This window comes from Pseudopipra pipra, chromosome 5 (assembly GCF_036250125.1).
Source record: "Pseudopipra pipra isolate bDixPip1 chromosome 5, bDixPip1.hap1, whole genome shotgun sequence".
Lineage (NCBI taxonomy): Eukaryota > Metazoa > Chordata > Aves > Passeriformes > Pipridae > Pseudopipra > Pseudopipra pipra.
Window position 1 is genome coordinate 73,726,551 of NC_087553.1, and position 19,070 is coordinate 73,745,620.

Sequence of the window (19,070 nt, forward strand, 5' to 3'; positions counted from 1 at the left end):
TAAATAAGTCACCTAATTTGTGCTCCCCAGATGAAATAATATGCAAATTGAGACCTCAGAAGATGCAAATCAGGGAAGTTTGGACTGGAGAACAGAAACAAATCCCTGCAGGATGGACGGGAGAGTTTCCAACCTGCCCTAGGCTGAAACCACAAGTTGATGGGTAAAAAAACTCTGAGGATTCCAAAATATAGGGGAAAATGGAAGAAGGGAATAGTTGTGGGTAGAGAAATACTTAGAGAGCACCCAGAGAGGTGACAGTGCCACCAAGTCACAGGAAGCAAGAGAAAGCAAGAACTCAAAGGGAAAGATCACGATGGGGGATGAAAATGAAGCAAAGTTTTGGCCACTTCTCAGGTAGGAATCATTCCAAAGTGGTTTCCATGGAGACAGATGATACTGGGTGGAAGCAGGTAAATGGAGAGGGGGGAAAAAATGAATGCAAGAGAGGTACAGAGATAAAAGGAAGTGAAGAGAGATGGGACAGTAGCTGGAAGGACAGAAGGATCAGGAAGAGTGGTTTTTGTGGAGGCAAGAGAAGAAAATGTCTGGAGAGGAGAGAGAGACAGGGAAGTTGGAGCTGATTTTAAGATTTGAAAGTGAAGTTCATGCAGAATTATTTTAAACCAACATGAGAGTTGCAAAGCTCCAGGAGGAGCAGGTCCCACTTGCACAGGTCCTAGTTGAAAAATCAGGAACGGCCACACGCACAGATGAGATTTTAGACCCAGCTCTTCCTGGCTTTATTCCTTATCTGCAGGATGTTGTGTCTGCTTTTTGGGTCTTCCCAAATCCCCCTCTACCTAAAAGCACAGTCCAAATGCCATTTACAGAGCCTGGATCATCCCACGTTGTGCCCAGAGGGAGAAATGAGCTCCGCTCTTGTCTCTGCATCCAAAAGCAGCAGAGGAGAAGCTGAGCCTTGGGAAGTGAGGTATGGATGGAATTAGGGATGGAAAGCAGAGGTTACTGAGGGTTTCTTGGACTGGGAAAACACAACTGAGAGGCCACCAACTCACAGGTTCTTTCCCCTGAGAGGTGAGTCCTGACCCTGCTCCCCATGGACAGTGACGACGGCTCTGCCTTTCCCAGCCCAGGGATCCCTTCCCCAGGATTTTCCTTAGTTTCAGGACTGACTCAGAGCAGCAGCCAGCACGGACAACACTCATGTCACCCTGTCCCTTCCAAAAACCAGCTCACTGGGAGGAACCTGCAGCCACAGAAGTGCCACTGGGTGGCTTCCAGATGGAGAGGTTGGGGCTGGGGAGTGCTCAGGATGAAGCTGCAAAAGGAAGAGCTTTCCACCCTTAAATCTCATCATCCCTTCTGGGATTAAGCCCAAGTGGCAGCAACCACAGAAGCAGAGAATCCCAGGATGGTTTGGGTTTGGAAGGGACCTCAAAGACCATCTCCTTCCATGGGCAGGGACACCTTCCAGTAGAGCCCCTGTGTGGGTCCCAGCCATGACCAAAGCAAGGAGCTAAACAGCTCTGATTTAGCTGGAATCACCAGGACATCTGCCTAAAAAACACATGATTAAAACTGCTCCTCTGTGTTCATTTGAAAGAACTATGGCAGCTCATAAAACCCGGCAACATCCCCCCTCGAGCCCAGAGGGTTTAATGAAGAATTAAGGAGATTGTAAGTGCGTAGCTGAAATAATAGGGAGGAAATTGAATTATTCCACCCATATTAAATGCATATATTCCAGAGCATTTCTGCCAGAATTACTTTGCTAACCCGTGGTGTGAAATACAGGCTGTTTTCACATGGGTGCATTAAACAAAGCTGCTCCACTGCAACGGCTTTGAGGAGAATGGGAAAAGCATCAGGATGAAAAAGCGCTCCCGACGCGGGGTTATATCAGCTCTAAATTGTCTCACAGATGTTTCTGGCTCCATTAGATGGAAGACTGGGTAATTTATAGAAGTCATTTTTAACGATTTGATTGTTGGTATCTATCTGCTGAATTGATTGGCTGGGGAGACAGATCTTTATTTTTCTAATGGCGAGAACATCCTTCGCAGAATTACCGCTCAATTTAGCCCTGGTGGAACCGTGCTAGCCAGCAACTCTCCATTTATATTGGGCTGTTATTTCTTAATTATCGGCCTAATTGGAGAGAGGAGTCCAGGATGGCTGAGACTGGCTGGGCTGGACAAGGAGCCACACACAAGTGAGGGGTTTGGCACTTCCTCTTTGGATGCTCCCAGCTCGGATCGGCGGGATTTAAACTCTCAAACTCGTGGCTTTTTTGTTTTCCTGAAGTTTTGCTGATCCTCGGTGGACTGGAGTGACAGTTCCCACCAAAACCAGCAGGAATTTGGCTGCAGGTGAGACTGACTCAGATGACACACCTGCTTTTGCACAGCTGCTTTTGCTTCCTTCATCCTGAAGGAAGGAGGAGCTTCCTGCTGGGATCGGAAGGCTTTGATGGGCACGTGGGGACGTTCATGGATGACCGGCGGGATGTGGAATTCCTGATGCTGATTTTGAGGTGGCTCAGCTCTTCCCAGCTCTGCCCTGGGAGGAATTTGTTCCCAGGATGTGCTTTATCCCTTGAGGGTTGAAAATACATTTTCTTCTCCCAACTCTTCTGACAATTTGCATTTATTGCAGCTGCCTCTTTTCATTTCACAAAATAGCATCTGCACACCTTTGGTTGGAGCCCTTCAAATCTCCAACCCTCAGCTCTATTTTGGGGCAGTGAGATTTGCAGATTAACCAAGAAATCTTTGATAAAATGCCCTTTCTACCTCAACTTCAAATTTGTCGCCTCTTCAGTTTTGTCTCCCTGTTTTCCCAGGATGGAAAAGAACTGGAAGTCTCACCCTGCTCTCCGTAGATTTCTTGGTTTTCTGCATATTTCTGTCACCATTAAATAGATTATAACTCTGAGGTACAGTTGTCTTCTGCATTTTCAGTCACTTAAGAAGAGACAGCACTCAGTGAAACAGATAAAGAACTCGGATCTTCCCCAAATTCCAGCCTAAATTCCTATGTTTTGTGCTGGTCAAACTCTAGTCCTTAGAAGCTGAAATTCTTCTCACAGGTATTAGTTTCAAAATCCAAATCCTGGGAATTCTATTCAGTGTTTTCCTGCCCTTGGAGAGTGTTTTGTTCAAGCAAGAATGTGAGAAAAGGGGGTTCAGTCCTTAGTCTGGTAACCAAGGGACTCTGAAATACTCTGGTTTTACTGGAATAAAAGGATGGAGGACAGAGGTGAGAGGGGTTTGGAAAGAAGGAAAAGCCATAAAAACAGGGGTTACTCATTCTCCTCTAGCTCAGAGGAGGGAGTTAGTAGTAGGTGTGTTGTTATCCCTCCCTTTTCATGTCACACCCAAGTTTCTTCTGCTCAGACACCTGGTGACACCACTGATTTACAGAATATATAGAGAATATATAGAGATTTATTGAATCATGGAATCACAGATGGGTTGGGTTGGAAGGGACCTTAAAAATCATCCAGTTCAACCCCTGCATGGGCAGGGACACCTTCCACTAGCCCAGGTTGCTCCAAGCTCTGTCCAACCTGGCCTTAGACACCTCCAGGGATCCAGGGGCAGCCACAGCTTCTCTGGGCAACCTGTGCCAGGGCCTCCCCACCCTCCCAGCCAGGAATTCCTTCCCAATATCCAGTCAAACCCTGCCCTCTGGCAGTGGGAAGCCATTCCCCTTGTCCTGTCGCTCCATGTCCTTGTAAAAAGTCCCTCTCCCTTTTATGTCACACACTCTTCCTTCCCCTTCATCACTCCCTCAAGGGGGGAACTGCTACATGTTGGGAAGAATATTCCTTCCAGAGTTTCTTATTAACCCTCAGATAATTTGGGGATAGTTGGGAGCAGGATCAGAGACTTGTTGTGGGTTTTTTTTATTTTTGTACAAGATTTATTCTGCCTACCTTAAAAAGATCAGCGTCCACATCTCTTTAAATGTCACCAAGCCCAGCAGGTCGTGGTGACATCAGTGCCTCAGATTCACACAGGCACAGCTCCCCTGGAGTTTATCAGTGCAAATCAAACCAGTCTCCATCCAGCTGCTAATCCAGGGCTTGTAAGTGATACTCAAATCCAATTTATTAAAAACACATTTGTTTGTCGAGCACCCCCGGCCTCCTGATTAATTCCCGGCCCCGCGGGTTATTTAATGCCACGGGTTTCATTGTCATTTTTGATTTTCCACCCGGTGCCTGATTGATAGAAAGCTCTTGTGAAGCCCATTCCTGGAGCACATTGTTCTTGTCAAACAGCAACGTGCATCTTATTGATGAAAAGTCAGGGTGCCTTTTATAGATGGCAAAACCATCCCGCGGGCTCGGGGACCGTGTGCTGAGCATATGCACGGGGAAGGAGGGAGGGAGGGAGGGGGAAATTCCACCAGGAAAGTTTAATATTGCAGAGGATTTCTAGTGCCAGTGGAGTTGCTAAATTCAGCTGGTGGAACAGCCCCCGGCGCGCCGTGACTCAGATGTTAATCAGTGTTAGATGCTCTCTTTGGTTTCGTGCTCCTGCTGAACGGCACAAAATCGAGTGTCTTGTAGCCAAAGCACAAATCAATGTTAAATTAAACCAGCCCTTTGTTTGGAGGGCACTTGGGATTCCTTTGGGGGTTGTTGGCTGCCCCCAGCAGTGGCTTTGCAAGTCGAGGGGAGAGGGGAAAAGAGGAGCCTTTTGGTTGTTCCTCCTGCCGCCGGTGGGATTTCACCCCCCACAAACCCACCTCCTGCGCCCCTTGAGAGCCAAAAATTCCCCCTCTGTGCTCCCTCCACTGCTCGGGGGTGTTGCAGGTGAAGGGAGTACAAACTTCTCGAGATCTTCAGGCATGAAAGCAGAAGTGACAGAGCCTCAGTGACCTCACAGCTCCATGGCTGTGACGGCACAAAATCGAGTGTCTTGTAGCCAAAGCCCAAATCAGTGTTAAATTAAACCAGCCCTTTGTTTGGAGGGCACTTGGGATTCCTTTGGGGGTTGTTGGCTGCCCCCAGCAGTGGCTTTGCAAGTCGAGGGGAGAGGGGAAAAGAGGAGCCTTTTGGTTCTTCCTTCTGCTGCCGGTGGGATTTCATCCCCCACAAACCCACCTCCTGCGCCCCTTGAGAGCCAAAAATTCCCCCTCTGTGCTCCCTCCACTGCTCGGGGGTGTTGCAGGTGAAGGGACTACAAACTTCTTGAGATCTTCAGGCATGAAAGCAGAACTGACAGTCTCAGTGACCTCACAGCTCCATGGCTGTGACGGCACAAAATCGAGTGTCTTGTAGCCAAAGCCCAAATCAGTGTTAAATTAAACCCGCCCTTTGTTTGGAGGGCACTTGGGATTCCTTTGGGGGTTGTTGGCTGCCCCCAGCAGTGGCTTTGCAAGTCAAGGGGAGAGGGGAAAAGAGGAGCCTTTTGGTTCTTCCTCCTGACACTGGTGGGATTTCACCCCCCACAAACCCACCTCCTGCGTCCCTTGAGAGCCAAAAATTCCCCCTCTGTGCCCCCTCCACTGCTCGGGGGTGTTGCAGGTGAAGGGAGTACAAACTTCTCGAGATCTTCAGGCATGAAAAGCAGAAGTGACAGAGCCTCAGTGACCTCACAGCTCCATGGCTGTGACGGCACAAAATCGAGTGTCTTGTAGCCAAAGCCCAAATCAATGTTAAATTAAACCAGCCCTTTGTTTGGAGGGCACTTGGGATTCCTTTGGGGGTTGTTGGCTGCCCCCAGCAGTGGCTTTGCAAGTCGAGGGGAGAGGGGAAAAGAGGAGCCTTTTGGTTTTTCCTCCTGACACTGGTGGGACTTCACCCCACACAAAACCATCTACTGCGCCCCTTGAGAGCCAAAAATTCCCCCTCTGTGCTCCCTTCACTGCTCGGGGGTGTTGCAGGTGAAGGGAGTACAAACTTCTCGAGATCTTCAGGCATGAAAGCAGAACTGACAGTCTCAGTGACCTCACACTGTGACAGTGATTTAACTCATGGAGCTGCAAATTCAAGGGTGGGACAAGCTGGAAGTGGAGCCACAGTCCAGAGGAGGAGGTTTCTCACATCCAGGGATGCTTTCAGAGTAGAGGAGTCACCTTGGAATATCAATAAGCACCTTCACAGCTCTTCCAGCCTATGGTATGTGAACCACAAAGGTAAATATTTTCCTTTTCCCCTCTTAAGGATAAAGAGGAAGATAAAATCTTCTCCCTCTAATCCCACGCCATCAAATGTAGGAAGGACAACACGTTAGAAGGTGGGAGACAGGAGTTAAATCCTTTCTATTAGAACCCAGGAATTAACTTGTTTATATAGAACCTGGGAAGCTGTAGAAACCACAATGTTAATGGGTTTTTTTCTGCCTTTTGCTGCACTTCCAGCAGGAGATTCCTTTGTAGGAAAAGGGACTTTGCATGGAGAGACAGGACAGAGGACAAGGGCAAAGCACAAGGATGAGTCTGTCCCACACTTTGACCACAGCCAAACCCTCACTATGGTCTGGAAGGTGTGGGAGAGGGGCTGGATGGGCTGAAATGAAATGAAATCAGGTGAAAAATCCCCAGAGTGAGTCGTGGTGACAAGAGAGATGGAGCAAGTACTGGATTGGTGGGACAGGCTGGAGGAAAGAGGGTTTTGTGACCAAAATCTTGTCGCTCTTCGATGGAAATCCTCATCCTTGTGCCACAGCAAGGGAGGATCAAAAGCTGGTTTCCCTCCCCACTCTTTGCAGTTTGGGATTTACTGCATCCATTTGCCAAAGATGGTTTTTTAGGGAGATGTCTGAGCCAGGATAAGAGAAATGGCTGGAACAACTCAGTGCCTGTGGGAAAAAATAGCTTTAACCTCCTCAGCTCCCAGCTCAGCAGCCTTGATTTGGGGCTTGGCTCTGCGTGGAGATTTTGAACCTTCCCTTCTGAGCCAGCCCCTTTCCACAGCTGCTTTAAGCTTTGACATAAAGTTGTATAAATCTCCTGCTAAAGTCCCTGATTTTCCCAGTGCTGGTAAAGGAAGAACATTAATTACCTGAAATTGTCTCTGCTCCACTGAGGCACAGCACTGGCCTCCAGCAGAGCTGATTTTCCAGGATGAAAGTGATTCCAGCACGTCCCTTCCTTTCCTCTTTAGCATCACCCACGCTCCTTAAAACATCCCCCTGCACCCCTCAGCATAAAACTCCCCAAACTTTTAGATTAATCAAGATATAAATTGCCCTCCTGGGAGAAAAATGTCTTAAAAAAAAAAGAACAACCAAGCCACATTGCTGCTGTGCTGCAGTCCAGTGTCTGAGCTTCAGCAGGGAGCTGAGACCCAACAGATTGGCTCCTCTTAAACTGAGACACAGAGATGCATCAAACATGCAAATCTGCTCTGGAGCTGCAGCTCCTTCCCGGGATATTTGCCCAGGGGAGCTGAGCAGCTGCTGCCAGAGCTTTGATAGTTTTAGCACAGAAAATCTGTTATTCATACACACACCCCCCCCTTGAACTCGGGATTAATGTGGCTTCAAAGTTGGGCAAGGATGTTCCAATCCACTCAAACAAGAGAGGAATCAGCAGCTGAAGTAACAGGGTGTGATTTGAGTTGGCTTTAGAGAGGAGCAAAGTGTGGGGCCACTTCCAGGTGTCACTTCCCGCTGGATGAATCACAGAATCACTGGATAGTTTGGGTTGGAAAAGCCCTCCAAGGTCATGGAGTCCAACCTTCCCCCCAGCACTGCCAAGGCCACCACTGCCCCGTGTCCCCAAGTGCCACATCCACAGGGCTTGGAAACCCCTCCACGTGGATCCCTGTGCCCCCCCAGTGAGACCCTCCCCCTGCAGAGCTGCCTCCAGCCCCGGGGGAACAGCACAGGGAGGACGTGGAGCTGCTGGAGAGAGTCCAGAGGAGGCCCCAGGATGATCAGAGGGCTGGAGCAGCTCTGCTGGGAGGAAAGGCTGGGAGAGCTGGGATTGTTCAGCCTGGAGAAGAGAAGCTTAGGGGTAAACTCATTGTGGCCTTGCAGGGACTGAAGGAGCTACAAGATGGAGAGAGACTGTGGACAAGGGCCTGGAGTGACAGGCCAAGGGGGAATGGCTTAAAACTGCCAGAGGACAGGGTTAGATGGGATATTGGGAAGGAATTGCTGGCTGGGAGGGTGGGGAGGCCCTGGCCCAGATTGCCCAGAGAAGCTGTGGCTGCCCCTGGATCCCTGGAAGTGGCCAAAGCCAGGTTGGACAGGGCTTGGAGCAACCTGGGCTAGTGGAAGGTGTCCCTGCCCATGGCAGGAGTGTCACTGGATGGTCTTTAAGGTCCCTTCCAACCCAAACCATGCTGTGATCCTGTGGTGACTCCACCCCTGCCCTGGGCAGCCCCTTCCATGCCAGACCATTCTTCACCTTGCAGACATTTTCCCCGGTATCCAATATGAACTTCCCCTGATCCTGAGCCTTCCTAAGCATATTTTCTCCCCCAAGGCACCTCCAGGAGTGCCTCAAACCCTTGGAAGAAACCCCTCTGCCCAGCAGCACAGCTCAGGTGCAGTTTGTACCCCAGGATGACACAGAGGTATCCAGAGGTGTCTGGAGAGACCAGAGAGTCTTCCCACTCCGTGGCTGCTCTCCTGGAGCATCCCAATGTTTAACCTGTGGGCTCTTGTCCTTCGTTTTATCACCAAAATTTTACAGACAGACACCAGGAAACAGAAGGAATCACAGGATGGCTGAGGTGGGAAGAGACCTCTGGATATCATCTCATCCAACGCCAGGACGTGACGTAACGAAGGATTATTGGAAGTCTGGCTGAGGAGACAATCCCATCCCTGTGTCCTAAAGGGAAAGTCCCACATTAATGTGTCCTGAAGCCCTCAAATACGGCTCTCAAATGTTCCCAAGGAGCTTCAGGGCTGGAGAAGTAACTCTGGGTGTGCAGCACTCGAGGAGATTGTGACACCTCAGAGCACAAAGGAGAGTAAATTAAAAAAGCCTCTGTGGGCTCCTCAAGCCTTGGGTTCTTCCTGAACAGGACACACGAGGTTGGGCCCTTCCTGAACAAGCTTTCTGCCATTCTGATGAATCCTTTTTAATTCCTCAATAAAACCCTATTTATTTGATCATCCGAATTTTCCCTGCAATCCTGATTTCCCCAGAGCATCTTGCTAAGAGTGCAAAACTAAAAGGGGAAAAAAAGAAAAAAAAAGAGAATAAAAAGGAGAAAGCACGAGTTCTTTTCTCTTTAATGAGTTCATTTGCTGGTGTTCAACTCACAGATTTGCTATTAATGTTAAATTAGGTGGTTAAATTAGCTAATTATGTAAAATGTGTACAATACTGTCCATTTGGGACAACCAGCAAAGAAGAGCTACTCAGCTAAACTGGTGAAGCAGCTGCTTTTTAGACCAAATAAATTAGAAATACTGGAAACATTCAAATAAATTAGTGGCATCTGGCCAGTATCCTGAGTGTCCAAGTGTCCAGGATCTGAGCAACCTGGGATAGTGGAAGGTGTCCCTGCCCATGGCAGGGGGTTGGAATGAGATGATCTTTAAGGTCCCTTCCAACCCCAAATATTCTGGGATTCTCTGAATGAACAGGCCACGTGGTTTTGAGGGAGCTGGGTTAATACATTCTGTATTTTTACATTTTAATCTGCATAGTTACAGACTGGGTGTGTTTGCATCTGCTTTACACGTGTCAGTAAATGGGAGAGTCCCTGTTAGTCCAGTGTCATGGGGCATTCAGGAATTCTTCTCCTGGCTCTGCCATCCCCCTGTGGCTTGAACTTGGGGAATTCACACAACCACAGAATCATTTAGGTTGGAGAAGACCTCTGAGATCATCAAGTCCAACCTTTGACCAAACACCCCCATGACCACTAAACCAGCCTGCAAAGTGCCACATCTACTTGTTTTTTGAACACTTCCAGGGATGGGGACTCCACCCCTGCCCTGGGCAGCTGTGCCAGGGCTGGGCAACCCTTTCCAGGAAGGAATTTTCCCAATATCCAACCTGACCCTCCCCTGGCACAGCTTGAGGCCGTTCCCTCTCTTCCTGTCCCTTGTTCCCTGGAGCAGAGCCCGAACCCCCCCTGGCTCCCTCCTCCTGTCAGGGACTTGCAGAGCCAGAAGGTCCCACCTGAGCCTCCTTTTCTCCAGGCTGAGCCCCCCCAGCTCCCTCAGGAATTCTCCAGACCCTTCCCTGCACACACTCCAACCCCTCCATGTCTCTCCTGTCTGAGGGCCCCAGAACTGCCCCCGAGATTCCAGGGGGGGCCTCCCCAGGTCCCAGCGCAGGGGGATGATGGATATGGTGCCTATGGGGTAAATTGGCCTCTCAAAGCTCAGAAGTTCCCTCTGAAGTGGGCAAAGAGCACGGGCACAGCAGCTGGGAGGGGCTTTTTGCTCCGGCAGGTGCAGCCAAACGCAACTTGCTGCAATTCTCGGAGTCACCGAGCTGCTCAAACTGACTCAGCGCGTCCCTCTGTGCCTTTTGCATTCAGACACGACACAGAAATGTCTTTGAGTGGCATTTGTTGACATTTGAGCATAAATTCAGACATTTTCAAGCCAGCAGATCTCATTAAAAGCCGCTATTGATACACCTTGTTCAGGAGGCAAATCCAATTTCTCCTTGCTGAGCGAACATGTCACAGCCTTGGAGTCTGACAGTGGCAGATGCCTGATGGAGCTGAATAAACTTCCAGAAGATACCACAGTGGGTCACTAGAAGGTCTTAAGAGTCCCCCACCAAATTTTAACCCATCTTAAATGAGACTCACGAGTGGACGCAGAGATGATGCAGAAAATTCTGGGAAGCTTTGCATCTGGAACCAGCAGGTCATGAAATTAACCCCAGTTTTCTCTTCCTGGAGCTCCAGAGAACTTTGCTGGATGCTGGATGGTTCTGGAAGCAGAACCTTTTAAGGTGTAGCCCAGGTGGATCCCATCCCAGCAATGCCATGGGAGGTTTCTCTCTCCAGAGGGAATTGGTCCTGCTTAGGGAGAAGATACTCTTTCAACAGTGACCTGGAGGAACAACTCATCAATCCAATCATTGTGGACTGTTCAGGCAGAACAGAGAAGCTCATTTTCAAGGAAGAAGTAGAAAAATCAGAGGAAAGGAAGTAAAGGAAAAGAACCAAATGTATGGAGCAATTTAGGTTTGTGTATCAGAGTCAGGGCACCAGCACCAAGGAAGGAAGAGGACTCAGGAGCCCTGCACTTGATGGGATGTGGGATGGATCCTGAACATGACCCAGGAAGCAGGGAACGACTGGAGCAGCATCTCACTGAGCTCTGCATAAAGCAGAAGCTTTTGTCAAATTTCTTCAGGTTTAAGTTTGAAGATAAATTTGCCTTTTCATCCCACTTTTTCTTTCTGTTGCAGGTCTGGTGATTTAAAGCAGAACGAAGTGGCCTTTGAGTTTGCTGGGAAAATTTGCCTCCACTTTTGCCCACCAAGCCCAAGAGCTGCCCTGGGAGCTGAATGTGCCTTTGGGATGTGCAAGAGAGAAACCTGCCAGGTTGGAGCAGGGAATCCTGGAGCTGGGAGAAGGGGAAGCGAATAAATGGGTGTTTTCTGCTTCCTGCATCGCTCCTGCTTTAGATGTGCCGGTCCCACACAATCCTTGGAATGCAGAGATGCTGCATTCCCACTCAGCAAAGCCCATCACACTTCCAGAGGCTCGGGAGAGCCGGCCCGGCAAGACAGTGATGTAATAACTACACCAAAATGTATTTTTAAAAAGAGAGGCCCTCAGCTAAACTGGGGCCACCAGGGGATCTCTCTGCAGAAAGCTTCACTTATTACTTTCTTAAAATCCTTATTACATTTCCAGCTCTATAAAAGCTGAGTAATTACTGCCTGCAATTACCTCTTGGCGCCAACTTGATTAATGTCCTTTCCACCGATTGCTTTTTGAACTGTTGGAGAGAGAAGATGATCTGGGTCAACTCTATAAAAGACTTTTTTCAACGCCTTGTTAAGCTGAAAAGGAGGGACTTGTGTTTTCAGGGACAGGTCATCACCTGAGGGCTCTGAGAGAGGTGGGCTGGGTGGGCTGGTGGGAGCCAGGCTTGCAGTGTCAAGGTCCAAAATGTGGGTGGTTTTGGATCAGCCATTCCAAGGGGCTGGTTCTCTCTTTCCCTGCACAGTTCCCCTCGCTCTAAACCCCTGGCTCTGAGGCTGGAGAGCTGGCACTAAGTGGGAGGATCGATGGTTGTCTGTTCTGGTTTTAATAATTAAAGCTATTGAGCCATAATGTCTTGGATCAACAAACAGGGCTAACAGGTCACTCTTGCCGGCCTTGTAAATTGATTATTTTCCTACAGACAATATGGGGGTCAGGGGGTTTGCCTGACCTGCTCTCTCAGGTCCTGCTATAAATAACCACTGACTGGGACCATCTGGCCACGCTCTGGCTCAGGCCATTCATTATTCCCAGCGTGAAAACCCTTTTCTCCTCCGGCAGAAGTGAGCGGTGTGTCGGTACCGAGCCTTCATCGCCCCGGAGCAGGACCCTGCACCATGGAATGGGACAGCAAATAGGATTTGGTGAAGTTCTCCACTACCTCAGGATGTGGTATCTCAGTATAATCCTGAATTCTCTCTTTTAGCCCAAGTCATTTTGGGACCTTTTGCTGTGAAGAGTTGGGAAAAAAGCTCTGGGAAACTTTATCTCCTGCTTCAGCATTGGATGTTGATAGAGGCAAACACGGGAATCTGTTGAATTGTTAGGGAATGACCTGGGAGTGGGTAAGAAGGAAGGTGGGAGAGGACCGTGGCCACTTGACCAGCACTGGAGATGCTGCTAAATGACTCAACCTGTCCTATAAAATATCACTCTGCAACTTGGCTCCTGCTCCGTGGACTCCCTTTCCCATCCGTGTTGGTATTAGGCCAGTCCCTGGGAGGAAGGCTAAGCCAAGCCTAAAAGAGGAGGATTAGGTCTCCTGGAGGGCTGCTGGCTCCTTCCCTCAACACAGCCAGGAGTGATCCATGGACCACTCCCAGAATCCACCACAATCATCCTTCTTCCTTTATAAAATCAGCCAAGCACTTATCTCGACTCCCCGATCCAGGCTTTTTTGGTGGCTCCTGCAGGACTCGCTGCATCGAGTCCCCTGGTCTAAGCTGTGCAAGAAATAAGCCAAAGTCATCCCATGTTCACCTTTGGATTCCACAACTCCCCTTTCAGCCTTCTCCGAGGTGTGTTTTATTATCCTGCTTAATTGTGCTCCATAAATCTCCTCTGTGCTGTGGCTAAAATGTGGCCTCTGCCCTGGTGGGTTTCTGATTTAAGCAGCTGAGAACTCGGGAGCTGGAGGAGGAAAAGGATGTGACCCAAATGCCAGCAGTGCAGTGATTTGTAAACGTAGGTTGTGTGGTTATAATCTTAAAAATATCCGTGGTTTTTAGTGGAAGGGATCAGGCAAATGTAAAGATGAGGAAGAGAGGACACAATGGGAAGCAGGGAATGATTTAGGGAGTGGAGAGCAGCAGTAAAGGGGTGATGAGAGACAGCAAAAGGAGCAGCTGAGTGGCCTGCAGGGCCTGGATGGTCTTTTCCAGCACTTGTTGTGACACATATTAGCTGTGAGAGATTCCTGAGGGTTGTGCTGAGCTCATTTCTCCCCACATCCCTGCAGCTGGGCACTCCTTGAAATGCTTTTTCTTCCCCAAACCCATAAAGGATGCTGGGAAAAAAAATGACATTACGTTGTAGGCCTTGCCTTTCCTGAAGGGGAATTGTTAAAATTTAGCAACAGCAGTCCCAGCAATGCCATCGTGAAAGCAGAGAGGAGAAGACCTTTGAGTTAATTTTATCACATTCCATCTCATTTTATAGATGTCCAGTGGATCACACTTCACTTTCTTGCTGAGTATTTAATATCACCTGACCAGACTTCAAATGGGAATTGCCAAACCTCTGCTGTCCCACTGGATACACCCCCAGCTCTAGGCACTTTTTGAATTCCTGCAATTCCAAGCAAATCTTCCCCCATCCTCTTTGTGTTTTAAAGGTCCCCTGGAGCCCACACTGTAAGGTTGTTCTGATGAACAGGTTCTACACCACTGACATCTCTTAATCCACTCTCAGAGCTTTTGGGGGCTGAAAGATCAGGGAGGAAACAGCACAAAAACCTCCCATCCTGACGTGTCTCCAGCCCTGAAGTGGTGATGGAGCTGTGGGGTTCATCTGCAAGCATCTGTCTTCCTGATTTTTGTCCTTCTTGCTGACAACAACAGGAAAAATTAAAGACATCTGTCTTCAGCCTCATTCAGTGGCCACAGAACAGCCCTGGGCAATAAAGCTGATTTAAGTCTGTCCTGTAGATCTGGTGCCTCAGTTGGCTCTTTATCATCGTCCTTTGGAAGTGCCTGTAGCTCCCTGAGCATCCTCACTCTGCCCACAGACACCAAATATCTGGGAATATCATCCCTGTTACTGCTGAACAGTTTCCAGTCAGAACTTTGAGGCTGTTTGATGCAGGGATTTTAGATTTGTCCAGGCTGAGAGAGTCGGGGCAGTGACCTGGGAGGCAGGGCAGGGGCCTGCAGGGTTCATCTCACCCACCAAACTGGGAGAATTCCGAGGTGAGGGGAGGGAACATTTTGGGGCCAGGGGAAAGTCAAGCCTTCTCCACCCCCTAAGCTGTGCTGCCACAGAATCATGGAATGATTAAGGTTGGAAAAGACCTTTAAGGTCATCAAGTCCAACCATCGACCAGCGCCACCACCGTGTTCACCAGTAAACCACATCCCCAAGTGCCACATCCACACGTTTTTTGAACTCTTCCAGGGATGGAGACTCCACCACTGCCCTGGGCAACCTGTTCTAGTGCTTTCCAACCCTTGCCATGAAAAAATAAAATTCCTACTATCTAATCTAATCCTCCTCTGCTGCAATTTGAGGCTGGTTCCTCTCGTCCCTACCCCACACTGTCCCAGGGCAGGGCAGGGGGAGGGATCACAGCAGTGGCACCATCAAAGGCAACATGGAGCAAACATTCCCAAAAAACTTATCAACACTGTTGATATAACCCATATTGGAGGCATGAGGCTACTCTGGTGTTGTGGTATCACAAGGATGAAGGGGTTTTTAGTAAAGAAACTCCCCCAAGAAACTCTTTTTCTCACTGACGTTTTGTCTCAGTGAAAATGCAGGACAAGAACATGTTGGTCAGCCAGGGATCAATGTTGGTCACTCTCTCCAATCTCTGTGGTCAAGCAGGGGCTCAGATTTCTAACAGGCAGGTGCAAAGCCCTTTAAGAGGCCCATCTGCCTTCATTTGGGTTGGAAAAGCCCTCCCAGATCATCCAACCTGTGCCCCATCCCCACCCTGTCCCCCAGCCCAGAGCACTGAGTGCCATGGCTGGTCCTTCCTTGGACACCTCCAGGGGTGGGGACTCCACCCCCTCCCTGGGCAGCCCCTTCCAAGGCCTGACAACCCTTTCCATGGAAAAATTCCTCCTGATGTCCAACCTGAACCTCCCCTGGCCGTTCCCTCTTGTCCTGTCCTGTTGTCCCCTCAGGAAGGTGGCAAACGGGATTCAGGGAACTCAAATTGTAAAAATGTTGCAGGTTGGAAAATAAGTAGTTCTAGGTGAAACCCTCAAAGTACAAAGTCCACTTTCCATTCTCCCTGGTTCAGAGAATCCCAGAATCCCTGAGGTTGGAAAAGCCCTCCCAGCCCATGGATCCACCCTGTGCCCGATGCCCCCCTTGTCCCCCAGCCCAGAGCACTGAGTGCCACGGCCAGGCCTTCCTTGGACACCTCCAGGGATGGGGACTCCAAACCCCCTCCCTGGACAGCCCCTGACAATGTTTGGAACCCTTTCCATGGAGGAATTCCTCCTCATGTCCAACCTGACCCTCCCCTCTGACCCTGTCACTAATTACCTGGGAGAAAATGCCAACCAGGCAACCGGTGCTTGGAATCTCCTCCGCCGTGGCCGTCGAGCCGCTGGCCGAGTACAGATCATTCCAGTTCCTTCTCCTCTTGGCAGCAAAACTTTGAGATTGTGAGGTAAGAGGGCTTTGTTGTCACATGCCTGATTTCAGCATCCCTGGGTCACAGTTCCTGCTGGAAAATGTGGAGGTTTTGGTGTTTGCCAGTGACAGATTTGCTTTGTCAAAAGCGCTACAGAGTCACGACAAGTGTCATATCACCCCTCTCTTCTATCAGCTCAGAGTAAATTAAATTTGAGGCCAAAAGGGCTGTTCAGCTGCTCAATCTTATGCCCCATTTTCTGTGAGGGAAGCCTTGAAATGGGATGGCTGATGTCTCATTCCAGAAGGATTGATGGTGCTGCTGCTGCTTCCCCTAAAAATACAGGAGTGTGTTGCCAGGACCGGGAATTTTTACTTATTTCAGTTCAAGTTCTTGTTGTTTCTCTTGCCTGGAGCTCCTGGTTACACAAACCAGAAAACATCCAAAGCTGAATTCAGCAGGATGAACTATTTTTGTGAGAACTAGAATTGATGAAGTCTTGTGTCCAACATGTGTCACTCTTGGCTGCCTGTGGTTTGAGAAGGTGGAGCTCTGCTCTGAGGGGTTTTCCTGGGGCTGGGGCATCCATTGCCTCTCCTTCCCACTTGGAAGAAGAGAGCCAAGTGGTTCCACTTCCCCCCCAGTGCCAGCAGGACTTCTGGGACTTCCTTTTCTATCCTTTCTATCTGACCTGGCTTAGTGGTGGATTTGCCAGTGCTGGGTTAAAGCTTGGACTCGGTGATCTTAGAGGTCTTTCCCAACCTAAATAATTCCATTCAGGTCAGAAACTGGGACAGAAAACCCATAACTGATCCCATGGGATAATCTTTTAGCATGGCTTGGTTTGTTACTTGACTGATTCCATGGAAAACATTAAATTCCAAGGTGGTGGAGCAGCTTCCTAAGCTAGTTATGCCTTAACACATATTCCTTCCTATCCTTTCCCCCCAGACTGGAGGAATTTACTGGCTTGGATATCACCTGAGGCAAGAGTTGATTTGCCCAACAAATCCACTTCATGGGGAACTTAATGGATCTGGCTTATAATAAGAATAGGATTAAAATGAGATAAATAATAAATAGGGTTAAAATAAGATGGGATCCAAGGACTCCTTACAGAAAGGCTGGGAGAAAAAAAACCAGAATTAAACATGGAAGAGTTGGAATGAGAGTGGTTTTTTTAATGGCTCAAGGAACTGGGATTAATTCCTAACAGATTCCTGACTAGATTAGGAGGCTCCTCTACCACCTTGGAATTTAATGTTTTCCATGGAATCAGTCAAATAACAAAACAAGCCATGCTGAAAGATTATCCCATGGGATCAGTTATGGGTTTTCTATCCCTTTTTCTGACCTGGATGGAATTATTTAGGTTGGGAAAGACCTCTAAGATCACCGAGTCCAAGCTTTAACCCAGCACTGGCAAATCCACCACTAAGCCAGGACTAAACCAGGACTAAACCAGGACTAAACCAGGTCACCAACTGCATCAACAAACTTTTTTTGGGGGTCAGTCTCACCTCCCTGCTTTGCCAGGGATTGCACAGCTGTAACACCAGCATTCCCTCAGTAAGGAGAAGTAAAACAAAGGGGCAAAAAAAACCCAAAAAAACCCAAATAACGTGGGTTTTTAAATGGTTTACAGAAGGAGAACGGCTCATCCTTTTCCACCGTGTTTTACCTGCTTTTGAAGAGCAACACTTCACTTTTTTCCCTCTGCTTTCCTCCAGGGATTCCATTACCATCCATTGTGTGGCTTTGACATTGGAAAAGCAGCAGTACTTTTCCACTTAACTCAATCTCAGTCATTATTTTCTCTTCCTGCAGCAGCGGCGGCACTCAGCACAACTTTGGGAAATGGCAGGAGGCAGAAAACAATAAGGAGCCATTTGAATCATATCTCTGCCTTGATTCCCAGCGTCCAGGCAACTTCTTCTCCTGCCCCGGGAGCTTCTTAATTCTTATTCAAAGAGACAGAGAGAATTGATGGCACGGGCGTGCTGGGAGGAGAGGCTGATCGTTGTCAGGCAGGACAGCCAAAAACACAACTTAAACCAGGTTTAATTCACACTTTTGTAATGGTAAATAGGAATAAGAAGGTCATCCAGATGAGTGATTAACCATAGGGCCAGATCCTGATGGTTCAGCACAGTTTTATTTAGGTTTTTTTTCAGGCAGAGTCTGGTAAGGCTTTATAAAAAAAACCCCAGAATTAAATCTAATGCAACAAGGGGGTGGTTTGGAGCTGATTCTTTGCCCAGAATTTCAGTTTACTGCAGCTGCTGTGGGGGTGACAAGCTCTGTAAAGAGGGGAATATATTTTATTGAGCTGACTGATAGATGCCAAAATCATTGGGCTGTCTTTATCCAGGCAGAATTCCTCCTGCAGTGAGATGGAAACTCTGCCTTCACTCTGCTCCCATTTGCACTGATGGAAGTCAAAGGTAATTTCATTACAACCAATATAAAGGCATTACAGACGAGGCAATTACACCTGGAAGAGATTGGTGTGAGCTGAACCCTTTCCTCTGACATTTCTGCTAATGTTGGAAATGAAATAACAAAGTACTTGTGGTGTTTTTTTCAAATGTTAAGCCTGTAGTGGAGAGACCTGTGTGTGCACCAGCCCTGAGCACCGGGGAATCTGCTGGATTTAGGAATTCCCAAGGAGCACTCAGAGAAGACCAGGGGATAAATTGTGGGAAGGGGTTGCAGGTAAAACTACCCCAGGAAAGGAGCTGTCAAGGAACTCCCCCCCCACCCCCCAAGAGATACCTGAGGGTCCCAAAACAGTGTGAAAGAAATGTGAAAATAAAAATAGATTTCTGCCCCAATCCATCAGCTTTCAGGTTGAGATCCTTTCTTGCAGGCTGTGTGAGGAGAAAATGATGTTCTCACAACCCTTCAGCCTCCTCGTGTCATATATTATTAATCAAGAGAGATCTCAGCATTCATGTGCTGCATCAGCCCAGACTACACTGGATTTTTTCCCCCTTTTGTTTAAAGAAAACATAAATTCCCACCTGTAGCTCTGCTTGGGTTGGGAGGGAAAGGAAAAGGGCTTGTCAGTGAAACCAGGCAGTGGTTTAGCAATTAGAGCCCAGCCCTGAAAGTCAGCGAGGTCACAGTTCTGGGGGAGATTTGCTG

At 48.5% G+C, this 19,070-nt stretch overlaps 1 long non-coding RNA gene across 1 annotated transcript in view; it reads right to left on the minus strand.

The window, feature by feature from the left end:
- Positions 1-19,070, minus strand: part of LOC135415074 (uncharacterized) — a 43,273-nt gene that overhangs the window by 22,342 nt on the left and 1,861 nt on the right. Inside the window, exon 2 of the long non-coding RNA XR_010430963.1 lies at positions 15,833-16,016. This is a non-coding gene — a long non-coding RNA (uncharacterized LOC135415074). The remainder of the gene's footprint in view (positions 1-15,832; positions 16,017-19,070) is intronic.